The following is a 15,160-nucleotide window of genomic DNA, read 5'->3' as shown; positions in this document are numbered from 1 at the left end:
CACCATGTTTATATAAAATGATCACAATCTACCAGTATCCATCCATGCATTTAACAGATTCAATTTGAAAAATTTATCTAAAAGTGTTTTTTCAAATAGATAATTACTATGCTTGCCAATGAGAATTGTTACAAAACCAACTGAGATGGTACTGTCAAGAGAGTTCACACTATCAGGAGAGTTCACACTGTCAAGAGAGTTCACACTGTCAGGAGAGTTCACACTGTTTGGAGAGTACTCACTCTCAGGAGAGTTCACACTGTCAATAGAATTCACAACCTCAGGAGAGTTCACACTGTCAGGAGAGTTCACATTGTTAGGAGAGGTCACTCTGTCAGGAGAGTTTACACTTCAGAAGAGTTCACACTGTCAAGAGAGTTCACACTGTCAGGAGTGTTCACACAGCCAGGAGAGTTAACACTTCAAGGAGAATTCTCACTGTCATGAGAGTTTACACTGTCAGGAGAGTTCACACTGTTAGGAGAGTTCTCACTGTCAGGAGAGTTCACACTGTCAGGAGAGTTCACAATGTCAGAAGAGTTCACAATAGAGTTCATACTGTCAGGAGAGTTCACAAAATTATCATTGGACCTTCATAAATCAAATGGGAAAGTTCTATCTTAAAAAGGACTACAAGAATTACCACTCTGCTTACAGGTAAAGGGGGTTCAGTACATTTTAAAAGGTTATATCTACCAAAACAATTTATTGGTGTTGATTTTCAAACTTGTTGCCATGTTGGAGATGTAAATTGGGCAAAAAGAAATTATGATAAAAATTTTGGCCCCTGTAATTGCAAAAACAGTAACAATCTAGTCTTTCATTATGTAAACTATATTGATAAATGAACCATTTGCTTTAATCCGAAAACTTGAAGGGCAGAAACGTCAATTGTGATTTCCCCAATGGGGTTAAACTAGAGGCTCTCAAGAGCCTGTGTCGCTCACCTTGGTCCATGTGCATATTAAACAATGGACACAGATAAATTCATAACAAAATTGTGTTTTTTTATGATGGTGATGTGTTTGTAGATCTTACTTTACTGAACATTCTTGTTGCTTCAATTATCTCTATCTATAATGAACTTGGCCCAGTATTTACAGTGGAAAATATTTTCTAAAAATCTACAAAAAGTTTTGAAAAATGTATAAAAATTGACTATAAAGGGCAGTAACTCCTAAAGGGTCAACTGACCAATTCGGTCATGTTGACTTATTTGTAAATCTTATTTTGCTGAAAATTATTGCTGTTTACAGTTTATTTCAATCTATAATATTATTCAAGATAATAACCAAAAACAGCAAAATTTCCTCAAAACTACCAATTCAGGAGCAGCAACCCAACAACGGATTGTTCGATTTATTTGAAATTTTAAGAGCAGATAGATCTTGACCTGATAAACAATTTAACCCCCATGTCAGATTTGCTCTTAATGCTTTGGTTTTTAGTTATAAGCCAAAAACTGCATTTTACCCCTATGTTCTATTTTTAGCCATGGTGGCCATCTTGGTTGGTTGACCGGGTCACGGGACACAATTTTAAAACTAGATACCCAAATGATGATTGTGGACAAGTTCGGTTTAATTTGGCCCAGGAGTTTCAGAGGAGAAGATTTTTGTAAACTAAGATTTACGAAAAATGGTTAAAAATTGACTATAAAGGGCAATAACTCCTAATGGGGTCAACTAACCATTTCGGTCATATTGACTTATTTGTAAATCTTATTTTGCTTAACATTATTGCTGTTTATAGTTTATCTCTATCTATAATATTATTCAAGATAATAACCAAAAACAGCAAAATTTCCTTAAAACTACCAATTCAGGGGCAGCAACCCAACAACAGGTTGTTGGATTCATCTGAAATTTTCAGGGCAGATAGATCTTGACCTGATAAACAATTTAACCCCCGTCAGATTTGCTCTCAATGCTTTGGTTTTTGAGTTATAAGCCAAAAACTGCATTTTACCCCTATGTTCTATTTTTAGCAATGGCGGCCATCTTGGTTGGTTGACCGGGTCACCGGACACAATTTTTAAACTAGATACCCCAATGATGATTGTGGCCAAGTTTGGTTTAATTTGGCCCAGTAGTTTCAGAGTAGAAGATTTTTGTAAAAGTTAACGACGATGGACGACGACGACGCCGGACGCAAAGTGATGAGAAAAGCTCAATTGGCCCTTCGGGCCAGGTGAGCTAAAAAGGGTAAGCAATTCTTGTCTACTACTGGCATCAATCATGTTGCAAATTACAAATAAACATTCAACAATAACTATTTAGTGATGTTACAGAAACATGAAATTAGAAAATAAAATCATGGCTCAAGCTATATACATATATACAGAAAGTAAATTCATATTTTTACTCCCAAGTTTCTTGACAAATTTTAATTTTTAGTAATTGAAATACTAAATAATAATTTCATGTCATGAAAGTGGAAGTAGTTATTAATAAGACCAGGAAAATCACTTCGATGCCAGAGTGGGTCAACTAGTCACTAGCCTCTGGCCTTTATTTGTTAGTCTTGTATGTTTTATTAATTTTAGTTCATTGATGTGTTTTAGAGTATAGCGTGACGTCCATTTTCACTGTACTACTACAAAATTTTATTTAGGGGTCATCTGAGAACCACCTCTACATGTGGGATTTTCTCCCTGCGTTGACACCCATTGGTGGGCTTCAGCTGTTGTCTGCTCTTTGGTCGGGTTAGTGTCTCTTTGACATATTCCCCATTTTCCATTCTCAGTTTTATTTGAAAAATTCACAACTGATTACTCATTGATTTTTTTTACATTTAAATTCTATATGTGTTTATGTTGAAGGACGCCTCCGGGTGCGGGAATTTCTCGCTACATTGAAGACCTGTTGGTGACCTTCTGTCGTTGTTTTTTTTCTATGGTCGGGTTGTTGTCTCTTTGGCACATTCCCCATTTCCATTCTCAATTTTATTATGTGTTACTTTTATATTGCACGGAACTGTTGGTTGAAAAGTACTTACAAATTAAATTTGTCCACTGATAGAAGTTGATTACTTCAAACACTTCCAATCTATTGGGAATTTCCACAGTGTCTCTGCTTCAATGTCAACCATTTATATAATGCATCACACATAACTGAAACCAAATAAAAAAGTAAATAATTGTTTAATCTACCCTAACAAACACACAAATTATGGAAATAGTTGTAATAAATGGTTGTCTTTTAAGTTATATTTCAAATACATTTTATTTTGAAATTTTGAATATGAGGAGTTGAAAGCAAGTCTTTGATCTCTGATATTCGTATTCACAACTTTTCTAGTGTGTGCAAACATAAGTATATTGCTGAAGACCTTATGTTGATCGCTACATGTCCTAATCTTTTGTTATTAGGTTGCTTACTCATTGAAATATATCCCACCTCCATTTCTATTTTTTCATACCTTTCCTCGATGGATTTTTTTTACAAACTTGATTAGCATAGGAATTTTTTAATAACAAAGAAATCATTTGGTTTAAAGTATTAATGCATTGTGAAAACAAATATTTCATCAATGAAATCCCAATCAGATATTCTGATGAATATTCTTTTTACAAATTTTATTAAGTCTGATACAGATTTTTCATAGGCAAAACGTTTCAACTGAGGCACTACACAGGCGTCATCTGTAGTTAAGGGGGTGGCATTAAAAGGCGTCATTATGGAGGAAAGCCTGAAATTTACGGCTAGATGTGTCAGGGAGCCTGAAAAGCTAACCTGGAGATCACCATTATTTATTTTCATAGTCAACTAATTAGCACCAAGCTCGGCACCAAGTCTTCTTATAGAGAGTATCCCTATCATTGTTCTTATGAAAACATTTGACATTGCTATTTTCAGAGAAGAAATTTAAAATTAGATCAAATCAAAAATTACCTCAGGCAGCCATGTTTTTAATCTGATCTGAATGAAATAACCAAGATTTTTTTAAATACCTAAACATACATTATTCCCGCAAATGTTTGTTAATAGAAGTCATTTGGAAGCTGTCAAAAGATTTCAAGATCTCCTCAACATAGAACTGTCCATATTTTGAGTTAGAGCTGATGAAGTTTTCTATAATTTGTTCGAAAAGTAAATACAACACACTGTTAAAAATATAATTGAGAAAGTGCAGGTGGGACTTTTTAAATTTTCCTTTATTTAATGTCTAAAAGAAATGCACTACAAAATAACTGTGTTCTCAAGCCGATTATCTTACTTTCAAGATGACCTCTTGAATAAAACTTACTCATGTATTCATTGCTTACTGTATGGAAAAAATAAAAGTTATTCTAATAAAATTGAGAAAGGAAATGGTGAATATGTCAAAGCGACAACCACCCGACCATAGAGCAAACAACAGCCGAAGGCAACCAATGGGTCTTCAATGTAGCGAGAATACATAAAAGGAATGTTAACTGACGCTACTATATAACAGAGATGTGGTTATTTGATTCCCAATGAGACAACTATCCAGCAAAATTCAAATGACGAAGATATAAGCAATTAAAACCCACTTTCCTAAGAACCAGAGTTCAGTGCATTAATCAATCCAAATAAGAGCAAGTAAGAATGTGTTTATGGCTAAGATAAATAAGGCTGAATCATACAGCTGACTTTTGGAGGCCAATATATACACTTGTTAGTGTGAATATTAAGAGGTTTTCAGTGCAATATCAATCACTTTATACCCTAGAGAAATCTAAACAGTGATCAAACTTATCTAATGTTTGCCTCCAGTTAACTGGTTGAGATCAATGATGAATGAATTGATTGTTCAAGAAATATACATCAGTTACGCGAACTTGGGACTGCACCTTTTGCAAGTGAACAGAAACAATGACTTATGACTTTTTATATTACATTTTTTTTCTGGTAAATTTCTGGCAATAAAGGAATAATTATGTTCTACTTCGTGTTGGAAGAAATAAGATCAATGAAAATAACACTGTAGAAATTCACTTTTATGTAACTGTTGAGTTCTATAATGTTATCAAAGTTGTAAACTATAGTATGATTTCAGATGTCTATTATTGAGTTTAATAATCAAAATAAGGAGGATTGGTAACTTATATGTTTACGTGCAAATACTTATTGGCAATTGAATGGAGATTGGTTGTCAGATGAATAGGGTGGGATAAGAGGTTACAAGTTTTGTGTATTAGTAACTGTCCCTTCAGTTTTAAAACCATACTGAACATTCAAACTTTTAAGAATGCTTGTACTGGTATATACATTTAGTACATTGTGGAAACATATATGTAGAATTTTTTCTAATAATGCCTAAAGTTAGTACTTTTCTACACAGCATTTATGTAGACTCTAAAATTCAAATAAAGTTAAATTTGTCTTCTTTGTTATTAAAGATTTATGTCCCTTTAACCACATGACTCAATGCCTTCTGAAGAAAAATTCTTCAATATTTGATATTTTACACATTGCCAGATCTACATTTAAGTAAAGTGTTACTTTCTTGTATAAATATATTTCCCTTCTATTTTTTCATAACTTCATTTGTGTGATTACATCCAAACATTTATATCTTTTCTAAAATAAGGTCTTCATTGCATGCATTGGTAGAAACTTAATGGTCGAAAACAATATTGTGTGTCATAAATTTATTAACAAGAGACTTAAAGGAACAAAGTAAGATTGATGCAAGACAAATTTGTGGATTGGCAGACTGACGGACTATTATACGGTCAATAACAAATAAAGTAACAGAATATGGCAGTAACGTATTGATTTCTGGGATGCTTCTTACTTATTTGGTAATTAACTTGTATTAAAGCCGAAAACAAAACATTGTTTTGACATCCAATACAATTCGACATAATAAACAACATACTTGGACAATTTTATCCTATCTAATGGGAACCTCATTAATACTTCAATTGATTGTTTCAGATCAAAGGAAATCATTTACTTCTGTTCTGACAATTACTCCACATGGGACAAACAAATTATTCATCTACACAAAATAATGAAAAATTGAAGAAATAAAGATACACTGGGTAATTAACTGAAATAAAATCACTGAAATGGTACCCTCAAAACATTCTGGAAACTTTAAAATTATTCAAGATGGTGAAAAACTTGAACTGAATATTAAATAAAAACAATTCATTAATTGTTAAATACACATGTACTTTCTAAAATATTATTGATTGAAAATCTAAAACAAATGAATAAACATTTGTATAGAATGTTTAAATCCATGAAAAACATTGCCAAAAATTCTCTTTGAAAATACTTAAATTCTCTATAAAATACAGTCTCTTTTAATAAAAAGAAATCATTCATTTATCTTTCAGAACATTAAAAATCATTAGCGCAACATTTTTTTATTTTTTTTAATTAAAATTTAGTGTTCACCAAAAAATAATGCAAAATCTTCAAAATCTATGATATGGCTTATTTAATGTAACTTGCTCCACCTTAATTAAAACTGAACAGTTTCTGAATGGATTCCTAGTACATGTAATGTCACTATTGTAAGTGGTAAATATGGGTCACTCACTCTATTTGAAGCAGATGTCTCATGATCTGTTATAAATATATGCATTTGTCTTGACTATAGTTATTCTAGTCTATATAGAAAGACTTGTACAAATGTTTTTACTAAATTGATTATCATGTGTTGTAACACCCCACGCAAGGAAGTTGCAAAGAGTATGTTTTTCTCCAATCTGTCAACTCATCCATAACCCCTTCGTGCAGCCAGGAAAACAATATGTTGTGATATCTTACCCAAGTCTTTAAGTGTTCTTTTATAGTCATTTATCATTCTGGAACAGCTTAAATAGCAGTTCCATAGCTTATATTCTGGAAATTCTAATTGAAAGAAATCCTAAAAGATAATTAATTAATAAAATCATTAAAGTCAATATGAAACGACTTTCTTGAAATTATAATGTTGAGGAAATTATTGAAACAATACAGTTTATGTACTAAACTAAGTCTACACACTTTTTTGTATCTATTACAATTCCATAACACATAAATGATAAAAATTATTTCATTTAGTGAAAACTTGGCCTGCTGATTAACTTTCAAGTTTTATTGTCAAAGTTTACCAAATATGACTAAAAGATGAATGAAACAAGAATGTGTCCTACATACACAGATGCCCCATCAGCACCATCATTTTCTATGTTCAGTGGACAGTGAAAATGGAATAAAATCTCTAATTTGGCATTAAAAATAGAAAGATCATAATCATAGGGAACATGTTTACTAAGTTTCAAGTTGATCGGTCTTCATCAAAAACTACCTCGACCAAAAACTTTAACCTGAAACGGGACAGACAGACAAACGAACGGAAGGAGGCACAGACCAGAAAACATAATGCCCATAAATGAGGCATAAAAAGTATGATAGACATGCAAGGGAGCAATGTTTAATTTCTTTTATATTTTCCATGCATTTCTTTTTATTTAAACTTTGTGATAATTATTGTAAAATAACTTGGTGTATTAAAAAATTTCTGTCAGAATCAATTTACACTACCGGTATTTAACTTCCATGTTTGTTAAACATTTTCTTTCATAATGGCTTTTACCTTGCAAATGTGCTATTATGTTACCGAAGATGAAACGTAGGTCTCATGTTCAAAATCACTGAATACAGAAAAGCTATCGGTAAATTAGAGTATGGCCATGGGAGGCCACTGCCTACGGAATGTAGGATTGCTATGTCTCACTTTTGCTCAACAAAAAAAAGCTAACTGACCTGTAAAACCTTGATACTAATCTTGAACAGTATATGATCAATGTCACTTTTCTTCTGCTGAACACCTTACTGAACATTCTTATTGAAATTGAGAAACTGACCCATTCTAAAACTTTAGCAATTAACATATGAGAAATTATGTTGAGGAGGCACAAATTTTCAAAACATTGAGATCTACCTACTGGTCATTTACATGACTACTTAAAGGAGTCATTGCCCTTAAATGACAAATTTTACCTGTTTTATTCATTTGGTCTATTGTTATGAAAACTATAAAAGATAAACAGAAACTTTAATAGCAAATATGAACAGTAAAGAAAAAATCTACAAATAAGACAACAAGGCAGAAATTGTTGTACAACTCCTTCATGGAATTATTGCCCTTTAGGACAAGTTTTTGCCTAATATTGTAAAAACTATAAAGGATCTACAGACTCTTGAATTAGCAAAATTGATCAGCAATGAAAGGTCAAGAAATGACATTAATTTGAAGAAATCCTTAGTTGATAATTAGCTCAAAGTTGACCATCATATGTCAGACAGAAATTTAGACCATAAGCCTTTTAAGTACAAATGTGTCACAAGGGAGAAAAAAATCTTGTTTTTAACTAAAAAAAAATGAAATAAACATCTACGATGCATAACTAAAAAGATACACAAGATATAAGCATTGCCATTAAATTATCACTAGACAAATTCTAAAACTCCAGTTTTCTCTACTAAAAATAAAATTTATATAATACTGTAATATTTTTTTCTAACATTGAATTAATGTTAATTTAAGAGATTCAATGACATGTAAAAGAAATATAAATTCTGTAAATATCATTTCAGATATGAAGTATTATTGAGATGAACGCAGTATTAGCAGATTTAATTGTACTGACATTTAAAGTCAAAGTAATATCAATTTCTTAGAAGATTAAAATCGTACTTAAAAAGGCATTTGTAAATGTCAACAGACTAATACATTGTTAATAGTATCCTGTTGTATGTATATTTATGTATAACTAAATTATTCAATAAAAAATACTGAGGCAAGAGTGATTCTTTTTCTTGTCCTGCTTTAACATAAACAGGATACGAAACAAATCTAGTGGGAAGATTTTGCATGTGTGCTCTATATATGAATATATATATCGTAATTACATCAAAAAGATATTTTTCTGAAGATAGGTTGATGCTAATACACAGGAAATTATTTTTTCCATTATGTCTATTGAACATGGAATTGGTGATATGGTGAAAATTATGATGCACGCAACACCAATCAATTTGTAATATCATTTTTATTGCCCATTTCCATTTCTTTTTCGAAATATGTCTCTGGTCAGGAAATTGAGTCCATACTTATGTTTGACTTCTTTTGGGTCTTAAGCTATTGTTGAATAATCTCATTACATTAGCATCACTAAAAGCTTGACTTGACAAAGTTTCTATACCTTTGAAGTCATCATTGTAGCTCTATGGCATAGCAGAACCTCATTCCTAATCCAGAAATTCTCTCCATCTCTTCAGATAGGTGTAATTAGCATAGGGCTATTGGTATGGATAACACACACTTTCATGGATAAGCCAGGATCATGGTACAGTTGACTAAAGTGGTATCTTAAGAATCCTGAAAAGAGGATTTGTATTATCAAACTAGTGTTGGTTCATTCTTTTACAAATGTTTGCTGGGTTTCACCAACATAAATTAGCCTACACAAGTTACACTCTTTCCCGTAAATTAAGTAATCATTCTGTCACACCAAAATAAAGTAGCCCACACAAGTTACTTTTTTTCTGTAAATTAAATTGTCATTCTGTTAGTCAAAAGGCTCAATTAAAAAGTTTCTGAATAAGGTTTTACCTGTTAAATTACTACTAAGTTCTGAAGTGGTGATTAACTTATTGCATAGTGCTCTGTTTCAATTTTCCTTTTGGCAATTTGAAATATATATCTGGAACCAATTCACTAGTAGCTTGGCTCTGTAAATATTATATTAAGTACTGTGGATTCATTTATTTTCGTGGGTACCAATTTTCGTGGATAAGGGAAAACTTGGATGTTCGTGGATATTTAATTTTGTGGTTTTGATGCAGTCTTCCTATAAGCCCATAGCAAATTTGTCATTCGTGAAACATTTAATTTCGTGGTTTACCTGTAACCATGAAACCCACGAAAATTGGTATCCAACGAAAATTAATGAATCCACAGTATATAAGAGCAGATGGTTTAATTTATTTTTAAAGTACTAAAGTTCTTGATCTAATAACCTTATGTTTGTACATATATGTAAAAGCTAGTGTTCCCCGTAGAATGTTCCATGGATCACACAAAATGAGTGCTACAATGTTCCGGGTTAGCAACATAGGATTGTGTTACTCAAGGTAATGTGTACTACATACATAAAAATACACTGCAAAATAAAATGTAATTATGAAATCAGATTTTTAATTATTTGTTTTTAAAAATTATAGAACTCAAACAGACTAATAGATTAATAATTTTACAGGTTAGATTAAGGAATCTATTTTTGCAGAATACATCTTCTTTTGAAAGTTCCTCTGAATACAGATCGTAATTGTCATTCACTCTGGTCATATATTCATTTGCAGATTTTGTGCAAATATACTTTAAATCTTTAAATGTCCATAAAGTATTATTAAAACAAAGACATGATTTCATAAAAAAGCATTTAATATCAAATATTATTTAGAACATGGATTAGAGATAATTTCCTTATGCATGTAGAGTAAGACTTTGGTTAGCTTGCTTGCTTTGTCTGTATATTGTACAATTGTAATTTAAATAAAATATATACAGACTTATCTATGCCTATCTATATTGTTTGCAGATGTCAATCTTAATTAATATGCTTGAGCTAACATTTATACAAACAAAGCAGCAAGCCAACCAAAGACTTACTCTACAAGCAATGGGAAATTAGCTCTAAGACTTTTTTTTTATAGTTTACATACCTTGACACCATATAAACACTTGCCCATTGTTGAAGTTCATTACATTTACATGACTGAAGACTAGACTTGACAAAGTTCCTGTACCTGTTGATGTTATCATTGTAACTCTATGGAATTCAGTAACTAAATGTTGACCTCTGTCTTCCAACTATTTGGTGATGTTAGGCTACTGTCTGGTAGGTACCAATGGAGTATAGTTCTAAAAAGATTCAGTTTAATTGGTCCTTTTGTTTGAAAAAAGAGGATTCATGAAAAAAAATTAAACTGTCAGACACTAATTATTATTGTGATTGTCCTTTGCTGTAGGTGAGCAACCATTTTTTATTACATTTTTAGAAATTGAAATGATTTTCATTCAAATTTCTAAAAAGCAACTTTATAAGATAACATGTCCCTGTGTACCTCTGGTTTCAATTAAATATCTAGATATTTTCCAAACTTTTCTGTAAATGCCACCAACCATGGGAATAACCCTTTCTCATATCATAAATTTATTCTATTCTCAAAACAATCATATTTCTGACTAATTTCTGTATATAATTTTATCAGTAATAAAAACAGGAAATAAGTTGCCACAGAAGACCAATTAGCCGTACTTGATATGCTTTCCTGTCTAGATATTAGAAGTCCACATGGACTACAGCAGAAATCAATACAATCTTCATATCTGTTAGATGTCTGTATGCATAGTTGCCAGGAAGACTTAATATGGCATTCCAGCATATTTTTAAGAACCAGCCATTTTCTTTCTAGAAATGCAAGATATACACAGACATATAATATATATATTTGCCTATAATGGTTTACTTCTACAAATTGTGACTTGGATAGAGAGTTGTCTCATTGGCACTCATACCACATCTTCTTAAATCTGTCTAAATCATAACTAGAAATTACTTTATCTACGGTTAAAATAAAATAATCATGATTTTAAAGAAACAGGTGTTTTTAAAAGTTTTTCTTTCCACCATGTTTTAATCAGAAAATGTATATAAATCCTCCTATGGGTACATTGGCGGAACCAGGGGGTGGGGATTTCTGGGGTTGGAACCCCCCCCTTTTTTTGGACGATCAATGCATTTGAATGGGAGCATATAGTTGGAACCGCCCCCCCTTTTTACTCTGGGTTGGGAACCCCCCTTTTAATCTGGATTGGGAACCCCCTCTTTTTAAAATGGCTGGATCCGCCCCTGGGGTAGCGGTTATTCTATCATCAAATCATTTATAATTTAGTGTTTCCAGTTGCAACTGGGTATCAAAAGTAGGTAACTTAGTCAGCATATCTTTAATCAAAACACATCACTAATAAACATATATTATCTAGAGTCTTGACCTGAATAATGAAAAAAAAATGCATATGGAATAATATCCATTGTGCATCTTTCAGTGATACATACAGTGAAACTTGCCTAATCCGACACCCGAGTATTCAAACATCCTGTTTTAACCAACACATTTTCATGGTACCTAATTGTGCCTATCCTTGCAGAAAAAAACAGAGTATTCTGACACCCTGCTTGATCCCACATTTTTTTCTGGTCCCCCAGTGTGTTGGATTAGACAAGTTACACTGTACATGTCCCTGGTTTTCACTAGTATTAGTATTCATAATCTCAATATTGCTTCAGAGATTTATCTAGGAAAAGAAAAAGTTACCTCTCTAGTCATTTCTCCTTCCAGCAGAGAGTAAGAGAAGTGTTCAACTTCTTGGAGCCACGGATTTCCACAAAAGTTTCAGTTGCATCATATTTTCATGTTAATCTGTGCATATATATCTGCCAAAAAAGTGTTTTATAAATCATATGCAATGGAAAATACACTTGCAATATATTCAATACGAAAAACATTAATAAAAGAATGTAAATTCAGAAATTATTGTAACTATTTATTATTGCCATTTTTTAAGAAAGGACAAAAATGGAATCTACATACAGATATATTATCAATAACAGAAAGCCAGTTCTTATGATCATGATACTAAACCAGTTGCATTATTCACAATAACAAAAACCTCATGTACTTCTTTTTTTAATTCTAGAAATTTTACTCTCATTATGTCTCTTTGTTGGTTTAAATAGAACTGTTTTTCCAATTAAAGCATTGCTTTTTCTAGCTGCAAAACAAATATAACAGTTAATACTTAAGTTCGTTTGAGAGTTTTATTCACAGTAATCAAACCTTTCTTTGATCATACAATGTAATTTTACAGGACTTTTTAAGCATATCAGTTTTATCTTAGTTTCATCTGATTTTTCTCTTCAACTTTTTTATAATAATCAACTGATTGAGACAGTGAGTGTTAGTTTTTTGGACTAAACCCTTAATCTAGTATTCAAAAGAAGTAATATTAACAAAAGTTCAGTACCAGGGAAGTAAGATATCAGAAGAATTAAAAAAAAAAAGTGACATAAAAAATCAGAAACAGCTTTATGTATTCGTCTTTACTTTTCCTAGCCTGTTGATCTGTACTCTACTTGTTGTTGATTTAGTAATTCAATTTTAACAACTTCTCATAATTTTGTAATTCTATTGAAGAAACAGTCATCTAAGACAATTGAAATACATGTACTAAGAATTTTAGTGAAAATATGAGACATTTTGAAAAATGACTGAATTTACCTACCTTTTTCCCTTCTCAAATTTTTCTTTCCTTTCATGTTACTCTCTAGGTTATCATATATATCCTTAAAATATAAAAAAAAAAAAAAAAAATCAAATTCTTTCTAGTTACCATGGCCATCATATCTTTAAAATCAGACATTAGCTAACAATTAATCAATATACCTATGAGATATCACTGCTTCAAAATTTGAGTGGAGCCGAAAAATTACGATATCTGAATTGTAAACAAACAATATATACCCATTGACATATTCCAAATGTCCATTCTCAATTTTAATACTTATTTTGTTAGATGTATTTCTATTTGCATCCATCTGATGAGTTATTCCTTTTTCAAATGTTTTTTGTTTTGTTTGTACTGTAACACCACTGTCCCAGGTTAGGGGAGGGATGCCCAAGCCTTCAAATGTGCCTGTCCAAAGTCAGGAGTCTGTAATTTAGTGGTTGTTGTTTGTTGCTGTGGAACATATTTGTTTTTTGTTCATTACTTTTTGTACATAAAAAGGTGGTTAGTTTTTTAATTGAAATTTTCATATTTTTCATGTCAGAACCTTTTATCTATAGTCAACAACACAGTATGCATTTTTCTTATTGTAGAAGGCTGTAAGGTTGCCTATAATTGCTAACATCCACTTTATTTTAACTTTGGTGGATAGCTGTCTCAATCATGATTCAACATGTCCTTACTTTTATATATTACAGTATAACCTTGAGAAAATAGAATAAAAAGTACCAAGAAAGGAGTGCCACAGCAACACATCATTCCACTTTACTGTTTTATTTCATGGAAATTGTTTTATTTCTTAGAAATAAAGTAATTTACAAGAGATTATAGAAATAAATTTGGATTGTTTAGACTATTGAAATGGATTGGTAAATATATTTTGTTCAACTGACTAAACCTTAATAGTAAAGTGTTGATCTGATTACATGTTCCATCATCCTGCACAACTATGGTAATTGATTACACTATACCATTACATTGTCCATTCATCTAAGTATGATTTCATTAAACTATGTTTATGTGCTAATAGCAGGCAGATTTCTCCTGTAAACCCTGCTAAATTGGCAAGTTATTTAAGTTTAAAATACAAATATTCTTCTTGTAATTAAATTTAGTAGCATGGATTATTGAAGTGAGAATACTCTACTAAATGAAATAAAAGTACCGTTTTTTTTTCATGTTATGTAGTGATTTTGTGTCAGGTTTGATATACTATATATATCCTTTCATTTCCATTATTGTAATGGCATCATGAAATTATAGAACCGTGTTAATTTGATAAACTTGGTTGGTATCAATTGAGCTTTTGTGCAGTATTATTAAAAAACTAGAGGCTCTAAAGAGCCTGTGTCGCTCACCTTGGTATATGTGAATATTAAACGAAAGAAACAGATGGATTCATGACAAAATTGTGTTTTGGTGATGGTGATGTGTTTGTACATCTTACTTTACTGAACCTTCTTGCTGCTTACAATTATCTCTATCTATAATGAACTTAGCCCAATGAAAATTGTTAAAACTTGACTATAAAGGACATTAACTCCTTAAGGGGGTCAATTGACCATTTCAGTCATGTTGACTTATTTGTAAATCTTACTTTGCTGAACATTATTGATTTTTACAGGTTATCTCTATCTATAATTATAGTATTCAAGATAATAACCAAAAACAGCAAAATTTCCTTAAAATTACCAATTTAGGGGCAGCAACCCAACAACGGGTTGTCCGATTCATCTGAAAATTTCAGGACAGATAGATCTTGACCTAATAAACAATTTTACCCTCATCAGATTTGCTCTAAATGCTTTGGTTTTTGAGTTATAAGCCAAAAACTGCATTT

The sequence above is a fragment of the Mytilus edulis genome, chromosome 1 (assembly GCF_963676685.1).
Source record: "Mytilus edulis chromosome 1, xbMytEdul2.2, whole genome shotgun sequence".
In the NCBI taxonomy this organism is placed as follows: domain Eukaryota; kingdom Metazoa; phylum Mollusca; class Bivalvia; order Mytilida; family Mytilidae; genus Mytilus; species Mytilus edulis.
This window is presented reverse-complemented; position numbering follows the sequence as displayed.